Source organism: Salmo salar, chromosome 06, assembly GCF_965601325.2.
Source record: "Salmo salar chromosome 06, fSalSal1, whole genome shotgun sequence".
In the NCBI taxonomy this organism is placed as follows: domain Eukaryota; kingdom Metazoa; phylum Chordata; class Actinopteri; order Salmoniformes; family Salmonidae; genus Salmo; species Salmo salar.
The window spans coordinates 21,810,001-21,823,726 of NC_138296.1; the positions used below are offsets into that span (position 1 = coordinate 21,810,001).

Sequence of the window (13,726 nt, forward strand, 5' to 3'; positions counted from 1 at the left end):
ATCTCTCTCTCTTTACAGTGTGTATGTGATGTGAGGGTCTATCTCTCTCTCTTTACAGTGTGTATGTGATGTGAGGACCTATCTCTCTCTCTTTACAGTGTGTATGTGATGTGAGGGTCTATCTCTCTCTTTACAGTGTGTATGTGATGTGAGGGTCTATCTCTCTCTTTACAGTGTGTATGTGGTGTGAGGGTCTATCTCTCTCTCTTTACAGTGTGTATGTGATGTGAGGGTCTATCTCTCTCTTTACAGTGTGTATGTGATGTGAGGGTCTATCTCTCTCTTTACAGTGTGTATGTGATGTGAGGGTCTATCTCTCTCTCTTTACAGTGTGTATGTGATGTGAGGGTCTATCTCTCTCTCTTTACAGTGTGTATGTGATGTGAGGACCTATCTCTCTCTCTTTACAGTGTGTATGTGATGTGAGGGTCTATCTCTCTCTCTTTACAGTGTGTATGTGATGTGAGGACCTATCTCTCTCTCTTTACAGTGTGTATGTGATGTGAGGGTCTATCTCTCTCTTTACAGTGTGTATGTGATGTGAGGGTCTATCTCTCTCTTTACAGTGTGTATGTGATGTGAGGACCTATCTCTCTCTCTTTACAGTGTGTATGTGATGTGAGGACCTATCTCTCTCTCTTTACAGTGTGTATGTGATGTGAGGACCTATCTCTCTCTCTTTACAGTGTGTATGTGATGTGAGGACCTATCTCTCTCTCTTTACAGTGTGTATGTGATGTGAGGACCTATCTCTCTCTCTTTACAGTGTGTATGTGATGTGAGGACCTATCTCTCGCTCTTTACAGTGGGTATGTGGTGTGAGGACCTATCTCTCTCTCTTTACAGTGTGTATGTGATGTGAGGGTCTATCTCTCTCTCTTTACAGTGTGTATGTGATGTGAGGGTCTATCTCTCTCTCTTTACAGTGTGTATGTGATGTGAGGGTCTATCTCTCTCGACCTACTTTCATCATACACTACATGACCAAAAGTATGTGGACACCTGCTCCTCAAACATCTTATTCCAAAATCATGGCCATTCATTTGAAGTTGGTCCCCCCTTTTGCTGCTATAACAGCCTCCACTCTTCTGGGAAGGCTTTCCACTAGATGTTGGAACATTGCTGCGGGGGCTTGCTTCCATTCAGCCACAACAGCATTAGTGAGGTCGGGCACTGATGTTGGGCGATTAGGCCTGGCTTGCAGTCGGTGTTCCAATTAATCCCAAACATGTTCAATGGGGTTGAGGTCAGGTCTCTGTGCAGGCCAATCAAGTTCTTCCACACCGATCTCGACAAAAACATTTCTGTATGGACCTCAATTTGTGCATGGGGGCATTGTCATGCTGAAACAGGAAAGGGCCTTCCCCAAACTGTTGCCAAAAAGTTGGGAGCACAGAATCTTCTAGAATGTCATTCCCTTCACTGGAACTAAGGGGCCTGTAGCCCGAACCATGAAAAACAGCCCCAGACCATTATTCCTCCTCCACCAAACTTTACAGTTGGCACTATGCATTGGGGCAGGTAGCGTTCTCCTGGCATCCGCCAAACCCAGATTCGTCCATTGGACTGCCAGATGGTGAAGCGTGATTCATCACTCCAGAGAACGCGTTTCCACTGCTCCAGAGTCCAATGGATCAAGCTTTACACCACTCCAGCCGATGCTTGGCATCACGCATGGTAATCTTAGGCTTGTGTGCTGCTGCTCGGCCATGGAAACCCATTTCAGGAAGCTCCCGACGAACTGTTCTTGTGTTGACGTTGCTTCCAGAGGCAGTTTGGAACTCGGTAGTGAGTGTTGCAACCAGGACAGATGATTTTTGGGGGCGGTGTGCGTGTTTTACGTTGAGCATAGCCTGTGAAACTAGTGAGGTCCTTTTTGGGGCATAACAATCAAAAGGAAGGGTTAGGGCTTATTATTGATACAAAAAAATATTTATAATTCACCCTCCCCCCACCCTGTTAAGAGGGGCACAGGGCAGTTTCCCTTTTCTGACCTTGTTGCAGTGTGTGTGTTCACTCGCATATGTGTGCGTATGTGTGTGTGTGTGTGTGTGTGTGTGTGTGTGTGTGTGTGTGTGTGTGTGTGTGTGGGTTAGAAAGAGAGAGAGAGAGAGAGTGTGTGTGTGTGTGTGTGTGTGTGTGTGTGTGTGTGTGTGTGTGTGTGTGTGTGTGTGTGTGTGTGTGTGTTCGTACATGTACGTGTGTGTGTGTGCGTGCATGCCTGCGTGTGTGTGTAGAGGACATGCCTCCTGTGTGGTGTTATTATCTGGCTGAGTAAACACACAGGACCGACCCCTCCTCCTCCTCCTCCTCCTCCTCCTCCTCCCCCTCCTCCTCCTCCTCCTCTCCCTCCTCCTCCTCCTCCTCCTCTAACTCTCATGTTCTTTTCCCCCATGTACCTCCTTTTACGGCCCCAACAAGGCCCGTATTCAAACACCGACCTCTCTCTTCAAACTTCTTTTCTTCCCTCTCTTTTCTCCTCCCTCCTTTGAGGAGGAAGAGAGGGAGGGAGGGATGGAGGCAGGAGTGTTTTTGTTTGTCTTTGAATTTGGCGATAGCCACGAAACTGGGTACAATCCCTTGTTGTTGTTTGGGGTTAAAGGGGGGGAGAACAACATGCTCTCTGGTGGCAGATACACACACACACACACACACACACACACACACACACACACACACACACACACACACACACACACACACACACACACACACACACACTCTCTCTCTCTCTCTTTCTAACCCAGACACACACACACACACACACACACACACACACACACACACACACACACACACACACACTCTCTCCCTCTCTTTCTTACCCAGACACACACACACACTCTCTCTCTTTCTTACCCAGACACACTTGCACACACACACACACACACACTCTCTCTCTTTCTTACCCACACACACACTCTCTCTCTCTTTCTTACCCCCCCACACACACACACACACACACACACACACACACACACACACACACACACACACACACACACACACACACACACACTCTCTCCCTTACCCAGACACACACCCAATGACTAGTGTGCCCCCAGAGAAGGGGGTTAGTTAAGTGGGGTGAAGGCTCTGCAGAGTGTGAAACGTTGATACTGTGAGGAGACTGACAGAGACTGAGGTTCACATTACCACTGTGTTAGTTACTTCAACATCTTCTAGAGGATCTGACTATGGCCTGGTGATACAACCGTCTAGAGCAGGGCTGTCTAACTCATTCCATGGAGGGCCTAGTGTCTGCCGGTTTTAGTTTATTCCTTTCAATTAATACAGACAACCAGGTGAGGGGAGTTCTTTACCAATTAGTGACCTTAATTCATCAATCAAGTACAAGGGAAGAGCGAAAACCTGCAGACTCTCAGTCCTCTGTGGAATGAGTTTGACATGTGGTCTAGAGAGAGAGAGACACATCTAGACAGCGTTGCTCAAGAGCACACAAAAAAACGATACATACCTCGGCCTAAACATCAGCACCACAGGTAACTTCCACAAAGCTGTGAACTATCTGAGAGACAAGGCAAGAAGGGCCTTCTACGCCATCAAAAGGAACATAAAATTTGACATAACAATTAGGGTCTGGTTAAAAATACTTGAATCAGTTATAGAACCCATTGCCCTTCATGGTTGTGAGATCTGGAGTCTGCCCACCAACCAAGAATTCACAAAATGGGACAAACACCAAATATCTTCCATGTACAACTTAAAATACCAAATAATGCATACAGAGCAGAATTAGGCCGATACCCGCTAATATCAACATCCAGAAAAGAGCGGTTAAATTCTACAACCACCTAAATGGAAGCTTCACAGGAGGCCCCAGGACAGCAACACAATTAGACCCAACCAAATCATGAGAAAACAAAAAGATAATTACTTGACACATTTGAAAGAATTTACAAAAAAACGGAGTAAACTAGAATGCTATTTGACCCTAAACAGAGAGTACACAGTGGCAGAATACCTGACCACTGTGACTGACCCAGACTTAAGGAAAGCTTTGACTATGTACAGACTCAGTGAGCATAGCCTTGCTATTGAGAAACGCCTCAACCTGGCTCTCAAGAGAAGACAGGCTATGTGCACACTGCCCACAAAGTGAGGTGGAAACTGAGCTGCACAGAACCACAATAAAAGGTCAACCAGTGAAGAACAAACACCATTGTAAATACAACCCATATTTATGTTTATTTACTTTCCATTTTGTACTTTAACTATTTGCACATCGTTACGACACTGTATATATACATAATATGACATTTGAAATGTCTTTATTCTTTTGGAACTTTTGTGAGTGTAATGTTTACTGTTCATTTTTATTGTTTATTTCACTTCTGTTTATTATCTACTTCACTTGCTTTGGCAATGTTAAAATATGTTTCCCATGCCAGTAACGCACACACAACAAGCTCTCACAGTCCCACTGCAGAATCAGACGCTTGTCTGTAAACGTCAAATTTCAAAGGTTAAGTTTAGGCATTCATTCGGAATGGTTAAGTTGAGGGTTAAGTTTTGGCATAGGTATTGAGCCGCAGCTCACCCACACAATTCACATAACCCACATTGGATAATAATATTGGGGTTGGATTTAAATTTAGTAAATGTGGTTGTCATTGATGGTTCACTATACTATATATGGCTGAATGCTGCGTTAATGTATTCAGCGCATTTCCAAGTATAAGACCTTTTTATAGCCAAGACCTGAAAATACCCTCACCTTCTAGAAATATCCACTCTGTTGAATCCCTCCATCAGAGCCCTGTGTAGCCTACTACTGAAATGCTACTGTACTGCTACACAGTATACAGACCCTGATGTGGTCAGACAGTATGAATGGTAGCTGTTAGTCCTGTCTCTTTACTTGGAAAATGGGGGAGAGGAGGGAGGATGAGGGAGGGGGGAGAGGAGGGAGGATGAGGGAGGGGAGGGAGGAGAGGAGAGGAGAGGAGAGGAGAGGAGAGGAGAGGAGAGGAGGGAGGGAGGGGAGAGGTGGAAGAGGGACGGGGAGAGGAGGGAGGAATGGGAGGGAGAGGAGGAGGAGGAGGGATGGGGGAGAGGAGGGAGGGGGGAGAGGAGGAGGAGATGGGAGGGAGGAGGGAGGTAATGTCTCTTGCTGAGTGAGTGGATTAGTGTGAGGTAGGAAGGAGGGGAGCTGCCCCAATTACATATGAGTGTTTAAACAGGAGCCATTATCTACTGTGGCCAGCACAGCGGGGGACGCTCACACACACACACACACACTTATTGTAATGGCGTCATATAGAGGAGACCAAGGCGCAGCGTGTTGAGTGCTCATCGTTATATTTTAATGAAAACGAACACTAGACAAAATAAACAAAATGACAGCCAACAGTTCCGTCAGGTTATACAAACTAAACAGAAAACAACTACTCACGAAAACAAAGGGAAAAACAGGCTGCCTAAGTATGGCTTCCAATCAGAGACAACGATAGACAGCTGCCTCTGACTGGAAACCATACCCGGCCAAAACATAGAAAAACAAACATAGAATGCCCACCCACCTATCACACCCTGACCTAACTAAACAGAGAAAACACAGCTCTCCTAGGTCAGAGCGTGACACTTATTCCCCAACACTGCTGCATAGGGACCAGTAGAAATCAGCACTGTCAGTGCCTTTCTATTTCCCCTCTGTCAATAAGCCAATTGGATATTCCCTATACTGAAGTGTAGTCACCTACATTCTAACACTCAGCACCAATCATACCGGACACACAGTCTCCTCCCACAAAGTGTATTAAAGAGATAATCTAATAGTCAGATCTTTGTGTGATGAAACCTCAACCCATTGACTGACTACAGTACACACTTATGCATTGAGGGCCTGTCTCTCAACATAGGAAGTGTGTGTGTGTGTGTGTGTGTGTGTGTGTGTGTGTGTGTGTGTGTGTGTGTGTGTGTGTGTGTGTGTGTGTGTGTGTGTGTGTGTGTGTGTGTGTGTGCGCGCGCATGTGTATATGTTCGTATGGCCCAATATTAGTGTTTGTCTCTGTTGTTGACCCTCTTGTCCCCCTGCAGAGTCTCTGGACAAGTGGGAGCGTCTGACTGTAGCTGATTCTCTGGAGCCGGTCCAGTTTGAGGACGGGGAGAAGATCGTGGTACAGGGAGACCCCGGAGATGACTTCTTCATCATCACAGAGGTACAGGAGTGTTTGTGTGTACGCATGTCTTTTTCTGGTCGTCACTAGCTTCCACAGCCACAAAGTCATCAATATGGCTAAACCTCACCTATTTCTACAATGTATCTTCTTAAAATTAGATTTGAACCCTAACCTTAACCACACTGCTAACCTTATGTCTAACCTTCACATTAAAATAAAAACAGAAAGCTAATTTCTGTAGCCAATTTTGACTTTGTGGCTGTAGAATCTGACTTTGTGGCTGTGGAATCTGACTTTGTGGCTGTGGAATCTGACTTTGTGGCTGTGGAATCTGACTTTGTGGCTGTAGAATCTGACTTTGTGGCTGTAGAATCTGACTTTGTGGCTGTGGAATCTGACTTTGTGGCTGTAGAATCTGACTTTGTGTGATGTGATGTGTCACTGTGTCAGTGTGTGATGTGTCAGTGTGTGATGTGTCACTGTGTCAGTGTGTGTGATGTGTCACTGTGTCAGTGTGTGATGTGTCACTGTGTCAGTGTGTCAGTGTGTGTAATGTGTCACTGTGTCACTGTGTCAGTGTGTGTGATGTGTCACTGCGTCAGTGTGTGTGGTGTCACTGTGTCAGTGTGTGATGTGTCACTGTGTCAGTGTGTGATGTGTCACTGCGTCAGTGTGTGTGATGTGTCACTGTGTCAGTGTGTGTGATGTGTCAGTGTGTCAGTGTGTGTGACGTGTCACTGTGTCAGTGTGTGATGTGTCACTGTGTCAGTGTGTGTGATGTGTCACTGTGTCAGTGTGTCAGTGTGTGCTGTGTCACTGTGTCAGTGTGTGCTGTGTCACTGTGTCAGTGTGTGTGATGTGTCACTGTGTCAGTGTGTGTGATGTGTCACTGTGTCAGTGTGTGTGATGTGTCACTGTGTCAGTGTGTCAGTGTGAGATGTGTTACTGTGTCAGTGTGTGATGTGTCACTGTGTCAGTGTGTCAGTGTGTAATGTGTCACTGTGTCAGTGTGTGTGATGTGTCACTGTGTCAGTGTGTCAGTGTGAGATGTGTCACTGTGTCAGTGTGTGATGTGTCACTGTGTCAGTGTGTGTGATGTGTCACTGTCAGTGTGTGATGTGTCACTGTGTCAGTGTGTGTGATGTGTCACTGTGTCAGTGTATGTGATGTGTCACTGTGTCAGTGTGTGTGATGTGTCACTGTGTCAGTGTGTGATGTGTCACTGTGTCAGTGTGTGTGATGTGTCACTGTGTCACTGTGTGATGTGTCACTGTGTCAGTGTGTGTGATGTGTCACTGTGTCAGTGTGTGTGATGTGTCACTGTGTCAGTGTGTGATGTGTCACTGTCAGTGTGTGTGATTTGTCACTGCGTCAGTGTGTGTGATGTATCACTGTGTCAGTGTGTGATGTGTCACTGTGTCAGTGTGTGTGATGTGTCACTGTGTCAGTGTGTGTGATGTGTCACTGTGTCAGTGTGTGATGTGTCACTGTGTCAGTGTGTGTGATGTGTCACTGTGTCAGTGTGTGATGTGTCACTGTGTCAGTGTGTGTGATGTGTCACTGTGTCAGTGTGTGATGTGTCACTGTGTCAGTGTGTCAGTGTGTGATGTGTCACTGTGTTAGTGTGTGATGTGTGTGATGTGTCACTGTGTCAGTGTTTGTGATGTGTCACTGTGTCAGTGTGTCACTGTGTCAGTGTGTGTGATGTGTCACTGTGTCAGTGTGTGTGATGTGTCACTGTGTCAGTGTGTGTGATGTGTCACTGTGTCAGTGTGTGATGTGTCACTGTGTCAGTGTGTGTGATGTGTCACTGTGTCAGTGTGTGTGATGTGTCACTGTGTCAGTGTGTGATGTGTCACTGCGTCAGTGTGTGTGATGTGTCACTGTGTCAGTGTGTGATGTGTCACTGTGTCAGTGTGTGAAGTGTCACTGTGTCAGTGTGTGAGATGTGTCACTGTGTCAGTAGGTGTGATGTGTCACTGTGTCACTGTGTCAGTGTGTGATGTGTCACTGTGTCAGTGTGTGATGTGTCACTGTGTCAGTGTGTGTGATGTGTCACTGTGTCAGTGTGTGATGTGTGTGATGTGTCACTGTGTCAGTGTGTGTGATGTGTCACTGTGTCAGTGTGTCACTGTGTCAGTGTGTGTGATGTGTCACTGTGTCAGTGTGTGTGATGTGTCACTGTGTCAGTGTGTGTGATGTGTCATTGTGTCAGTGTGTGATGTGTCACTGTGTCAGTGTGTGTGATGTGTCACTGTGTCAGTGTGTGTGATGTGTCACTGTGTCAGTGTGTGTGATGTGTCACTGTGTCAGTGTGTGATGTGTCACTGTGTCAGTGTGTGTGATGTGTCACTGTGTCAGTGTGTGATGTGTCACTGTGTCAGTGTGTGTGATGTGTCACTGTGTCAGTGTGTGTGATGTGTCACTGTGTCAGTGTGTCACTGTGTCAGTGTGTCAGTGTGTCAGTGTGTCAGTGTGTGTGACGTGTCACTGTGTCACTGTGTCAGTGTGATGTGTCATTGTGTCAGTGTGTGATGTGTCACTGTGTCACTGTGTGATGTGTCACTGTGTCAGTGTGTCACTGTGTCAGTGTGTCACTGTGGCAGTGTGTCAGTGTGTCAATGTGTGTGACGTGTCACTGTGTCACTGTCAGTGTGATGTGTCACTGTGTCAGTGTGTGATGTGTCACTGTGTCACTGTGTGATGTGTCACTGTGTCAGTGTGTCACTGTGTCAGTGTGTCACTGTGTCAGTGTGTCACTGTGTCAGTGTGTCAGTGTGATGTGCTCTTTGTATATCTGTGGTTACGTGTGTATCAACGTCTATGATGGAAGTCCAGTGTCTTGTTGCTGTATATCAATACTTCCTCTTGCCTGAGGTCGATGACAACTGTGGGCCCAGGTCGAATACGTATCATCAGCTGGGGACCCTGGCAGGGCAATGTATGTGTCATTATCCCGAGACGTAGACGGCGCTTAGTTTGAGATCAAAACTGATTACATCCTTATTGGCTCAAGGAGACAGACGAAGGGGCGTTGTGAGGTGTGTGTGTGTTTGTGTGCGTGGTGCATGCGTGTGTGTGTTCTGAGGGAGAGTGTGAATGAGTGAGGGGTTTGGGAGAAGGGGGCTGGTCACACTGCTAGCTTTGTGGTTGTGTGGAGCAGGGCCCCTTAGAGCAGGGCCCCCCACCTGACAGACAGTCAATCAGCCTAACACACTTTTGATTAACTCCATAGTTTACAGGGGGTTCCACCAGGGTCAAGCCAAGAGGACCAGTGTGTGTGAGGGGGGTCATCTGTCGTTTCTTTGGTCTGTTGTTTTCACCTCCTGTTTCTCATCCTTTCACAACCCTCAGCTCCTGTTTAAACTTGGCTTGCTCTCATTCCTTTCCTCTCTCCCCCTCTCCTTCTCATCTCTCTTTCCCTCTCTCTCTCTCTCCCCCTCTCCTTCTCTCTCTACCTCTTAGTCTCTCTCTCTCTCTACCTCCCTCTCTCTTCCTTACGCTCTCTCTCTCTACCCCTCCAAACCTCTCTCTCCATCTCTACTCTTCTCGCTCTACCTCCTCTCTCTCTTTTACCCCTTATTCCCCTTCCCCTCTCTCTTTCTCTCTCAGCCCTAACAATAGCCCCAGTGGTTGGTAGCTAGCTAGCATGGAGCTCTGTGAGCCAAGCCCCAGTAAGGCGCAGCTGAGACTGGAGGACTGGAGGGGTATTATCAGTGAAGTATCCCTCCTTTTGGCTCTCTCTCCAGCTGCACCAATGAGCCTGCAGCACTGGAGCCACAGCCCTCCCTCTCTACCTCCTTCGTTCCCTCACTTTCTACATTCCTCTCCCATCCTCTCTAGTCTGGAAAGCAACTGCATTGACTGTGCTGTCCTCTCCTTGTTTCTAGATTGGCTGTACTGTCCTCTCCTTGTTTCTACATCGACTGTGCTGTCCTCTCCTTGTTTCTATATTGACTGTGCTGTCCTCTCCCTGTTTCTATATTGACTGTGCTGTCCTCTCCTTGTTTCTAGATCAACTGTACTGTCCTCTCCTCGTTTCTAGATCGACTGTGCTGTCCTCTCCTTGTTTCTAGATTGGCTGTACTGTCCTCTCCTTGTTTCTACATCGACTGTGCTGTCCTCTCCTTGTTTCTATATTGACTGTGCTGTCCTCTCCCTGTTTCTATATTGACTGTGCTGTCCTCTCCTTGTTTCTAGATCAACTGTACTGTCCTCTCCTCGTTTCTAGATCGACTGTGCTGTCCTCTCCTTGTTTCTACATTGACTGTACTGTCCTCTCCCTGTTTCTAGATTGACTGTGCTGTTCTCTCCTTGTTTCAGATTGACTGTGCTGTCCTCTCCTTGTTTCTACATCGACTGTGCAGTCCTCTCCCTGTTTCTATATTGACTGTGCTGTCCTCTCCCTGTTTCTAGATCGACTGTGCTGTCCTCTCCTTGTTTCTAGATTGACTGTGCTGTCCTCACCTTGTTTCTAGATTGACTGTGCTGTCCCCACCTTGTTTCTAGATTGACTGTGCTGTCCTCACCTTGTTTCTAGATTGACTGTGCTGTCCTCACCTTGTTTCTAGATTGACTGTGCTGTCCTCTCCCTGTTTCTAGATTGACTGTGCTGTCCTCTCCTTGTTTCAGATTGACTGTGCTGTCCTCTCCTTGTTTCTACATCGACTGTGCAGTCCTCTCCCTGTTTCTATATTGACTGTGCTGTCCTGTCATTGTTTCAGATTGACTGTGCTGTCCTCACCTTGTTTCTAGATTGACTGTGCTATCCTCTCCTTGTTTCTACATCGACTGTGCTGTCCTCTCCTTGTTTCTATATTGACTGTGCTGTCCTCTCCCTGTTTCTATATTGACTGTGCTGTCCTCTCCTTGTTTCTAGATCAACTGTACTGTCCTCTCCTCGTTTCTAGATCGACTGTGCTGTCCTCTCCTTGTTTCTACATTGACTGTACTGTCCTCTCCCTGTTTCTAGATTGACTGTGCTGTTCTCTCCTTGTTTCAGATTGACTGTGCTGTCCTCTCCTTGTTTCTACATCGACTGTGCAGTCCTCTCCCTGTTTCTATATTGACTGTGCTGTCCTCTCCCTGTTTCTAGATCGACTGTGCTGTCCTCTCCTTGTTTCTAGATTGACTGTGCTGTCCTCACCTTGTTTCTAGATTGACTGTGCTGTCCCCACCTTGTTTCTAGATTGACTGTGCTGTCCTCACCTTGTTTCTAGATTGACTGTGCTGTCCTCACCTTGTTTCCAGATTGACTGTGCTGTCCTCTCCCTGTTTCTAGATTGACTGTGCTGTCCTCTCCTTGTTTCAGATTGACTGTGCTGTCCTCTCCTTGTTTCTACATCGACTGTGCAGTCCTCTCCCTGTTTCTATATTGACTGTGCTGTCCTGTCATTGTTTCAGATTGACTGTGCTGTCCTCACCTTGTTTCTAGATTGACTGTGCTATCTTCTCCTTGTTTCTACATCGACTGTGCTGTCCTCTCCTTGTTTCTAGATTGACTGTGCTGTCCTCTCCCTGTTTCTAGATCGACTGTGCTGTCCTCTCCTTGTTTCTAGATTGACTGTGCTGTCCTCTCCCTGTTTCTAGATCGACTGTGCTGTCCTCTCCTTGTTTCTAGATTGACTGTGCTGTCCTCAACTTGTTTCTAGATTGACTGTGCTATCCTCTCCTTGTTTCTAGATTGACTGTGCTGTCCTCTCCTTGTTTCTAGATTGACTGTGTTGTCCTCTCCCTGTTTCTATATTGACTGTGCTGTCCTCTCATTGTTTCAGATTGACTGTGCTGTCCTCTCCCTGTTTCTATATTGACTGTGCTGTCCTCTCCTTGTTTCTAGATCAACTGTACTGTCCTCTCCTCGTTTCTAGATCGACTGTGCTGTCCTCTCCTTGTTTCTACATTGACTGTACTGTCCTCTCCCTGTTTCTAGATTGACTGTGCTGTTCTCTCCTTGTTTCAGATTGACTGTGCTGTCCTCTCCTTGTTTCTACATCGACTGTGCAGTCCTCTCCCTGTTTCTATATTGACTGTGCTGTCCTCTCCCTGTTTCTAGATCGACTGTGCTGTCCTCTCCTTGTTTCTAGATTGACTGTGCTGTCCTCACCTTGTTTCTAGATTGACTGTGCTGTCCCCACCTTGTTTCTAGATTGACTGTGCTGTCCTCACCTTGTTTCTAGATTGACTGTGCTGTCCTCACCTTGTTTCTAGATTGACTGTGCTGTCCTCTCCCTGTTTCTAGATTGACTGTGCTGTCCTCTCCTTGTTTCAGATTGACTGTGCTGTCCTCTCCTTGTTTCTACATCGACTGTGCAGTCCTCTCCCTGTTTCTATATTGACTGTGCTGTCCTGTCATTGTTTCAGATTGACTGTGCTGTCCTCACCTTGTTTCTAGATTGACTGTGCTATCCTCTCCTTGTTTCTACATCGACTGTGCTGTCCTCTCCTTGTTTCTATATTGACTGTGCTGTCCTCTCCCTGTTTCTATATTGACTGTGCTGTCCTCTCCTTGTTTCTAGATCAACTGTACTGTCCTCTCCTCGTTTCTAGATCGACTGTGCTGTCCTCTCCTTGTTTCTACATTGACTGTACTGTCCTCTCCCTGTTTCTAGATTGACTGTGCTGTTCTCTCCTTGTTTCAGATTGACTGTGCTGTCCTCTCCTTGTTTCTACATCGACTGTGCAGTCCTCTCCCTGTTTCTATATTGACTGTGCTGTCCTCTCCCTGTTTCTAGATCGACTGTGCTGTCCTCTCCTTGTTTCTAGATTGACTGTGCTGTCCTCACCTTGTTTCTAGATTGACTGTGCTGTCCCCACCTTGTTTCTAGATTGACTGTGCTGTCCTCACCTTGTTTCTAGATTGACTGTGCTGTCCTCACCTTGTTTCCAGATTGACTGTGCTGTCCTCTCCCTGTTTCTAGATTGACTGTGCTGTCCTCTCCTTGTTTCAGATTGACTGTGCTGTCCTCTCCTTGTTTCTACATCGACTGTGCAGTCCTCTCCCTGTTTCTATATTGACTGTGCTGTCCTGTCATTGTTTCAGATTGACTGTGCTGTCCTCACCTTGTTTCTAGATTGACTGTGCTATCTTCTCCTTGTTTCTACATCGACTGTGCTGTCCTCTCCTTGTTTCTAGATTGACTGTGCTGTCCTCTCCCTGTTTCTAGATCGACTGTGCTGTCCTCTCCTTGTTTCTAGATTGACTGTGCTGTCCTCTCCCTGTTTCTAGATCGACTGTGCTGTCCTCTCCTTGTTTCTAGATTGACTGTGCTGTCCTCAACTTGTTTCTAGATTGACTGTGCTATCCTCTCCTTGTTTCTAGATTGACTGTGCTGTCCTCTCCTTGTTTCTAGATTGACTGTGTTGTCCTCTCCCTGTTTCTATATTGACTGTGCTGTCCTCTCATTGTTTCAGATTGACTGTGCTGTCCTCACCTTGTTTCAGATTGAATTTGCTGTCCTCTCCTTGTTTCTACATCGACTGTGCAGTCCTCTCCCTGTTTCTATATTGACTGTGCTGTCCTGTCATTGTTTCAGATTGACTGTGCTGTCCTCACCTTGTTTCTAGATTGACTGTGCTATCTTCAC

The 13,726-nt window shown here is 46.6% G+C and overlaps 1 long non-coding RNA gene across 2 annotated transcripts in view; it reads left to right on the forward strand.

Annotated features, from left to right (window-relative positions):
* Positions 1–13,726, forward strand: part of LOC106606484 (cAMP-dependent protein kinase type I-beta regulatory subunit) — a 228,044-nt gene that overhangs the window by 185,672 nt on the left and 28,646 nt on the right. For both annotated transcript variants that reach the window (XR_006770161.2, XR_006770162.2), the window contains one exon: positions 6,061–6,182. This is a non-coding gene — a long non-coding RNA (cAMP-dependent protein kinase type I-beta regulatory subunit). The remainder of the gene's footprint in view (positions 1–6,060; positions 6,183–13,726) is intronic.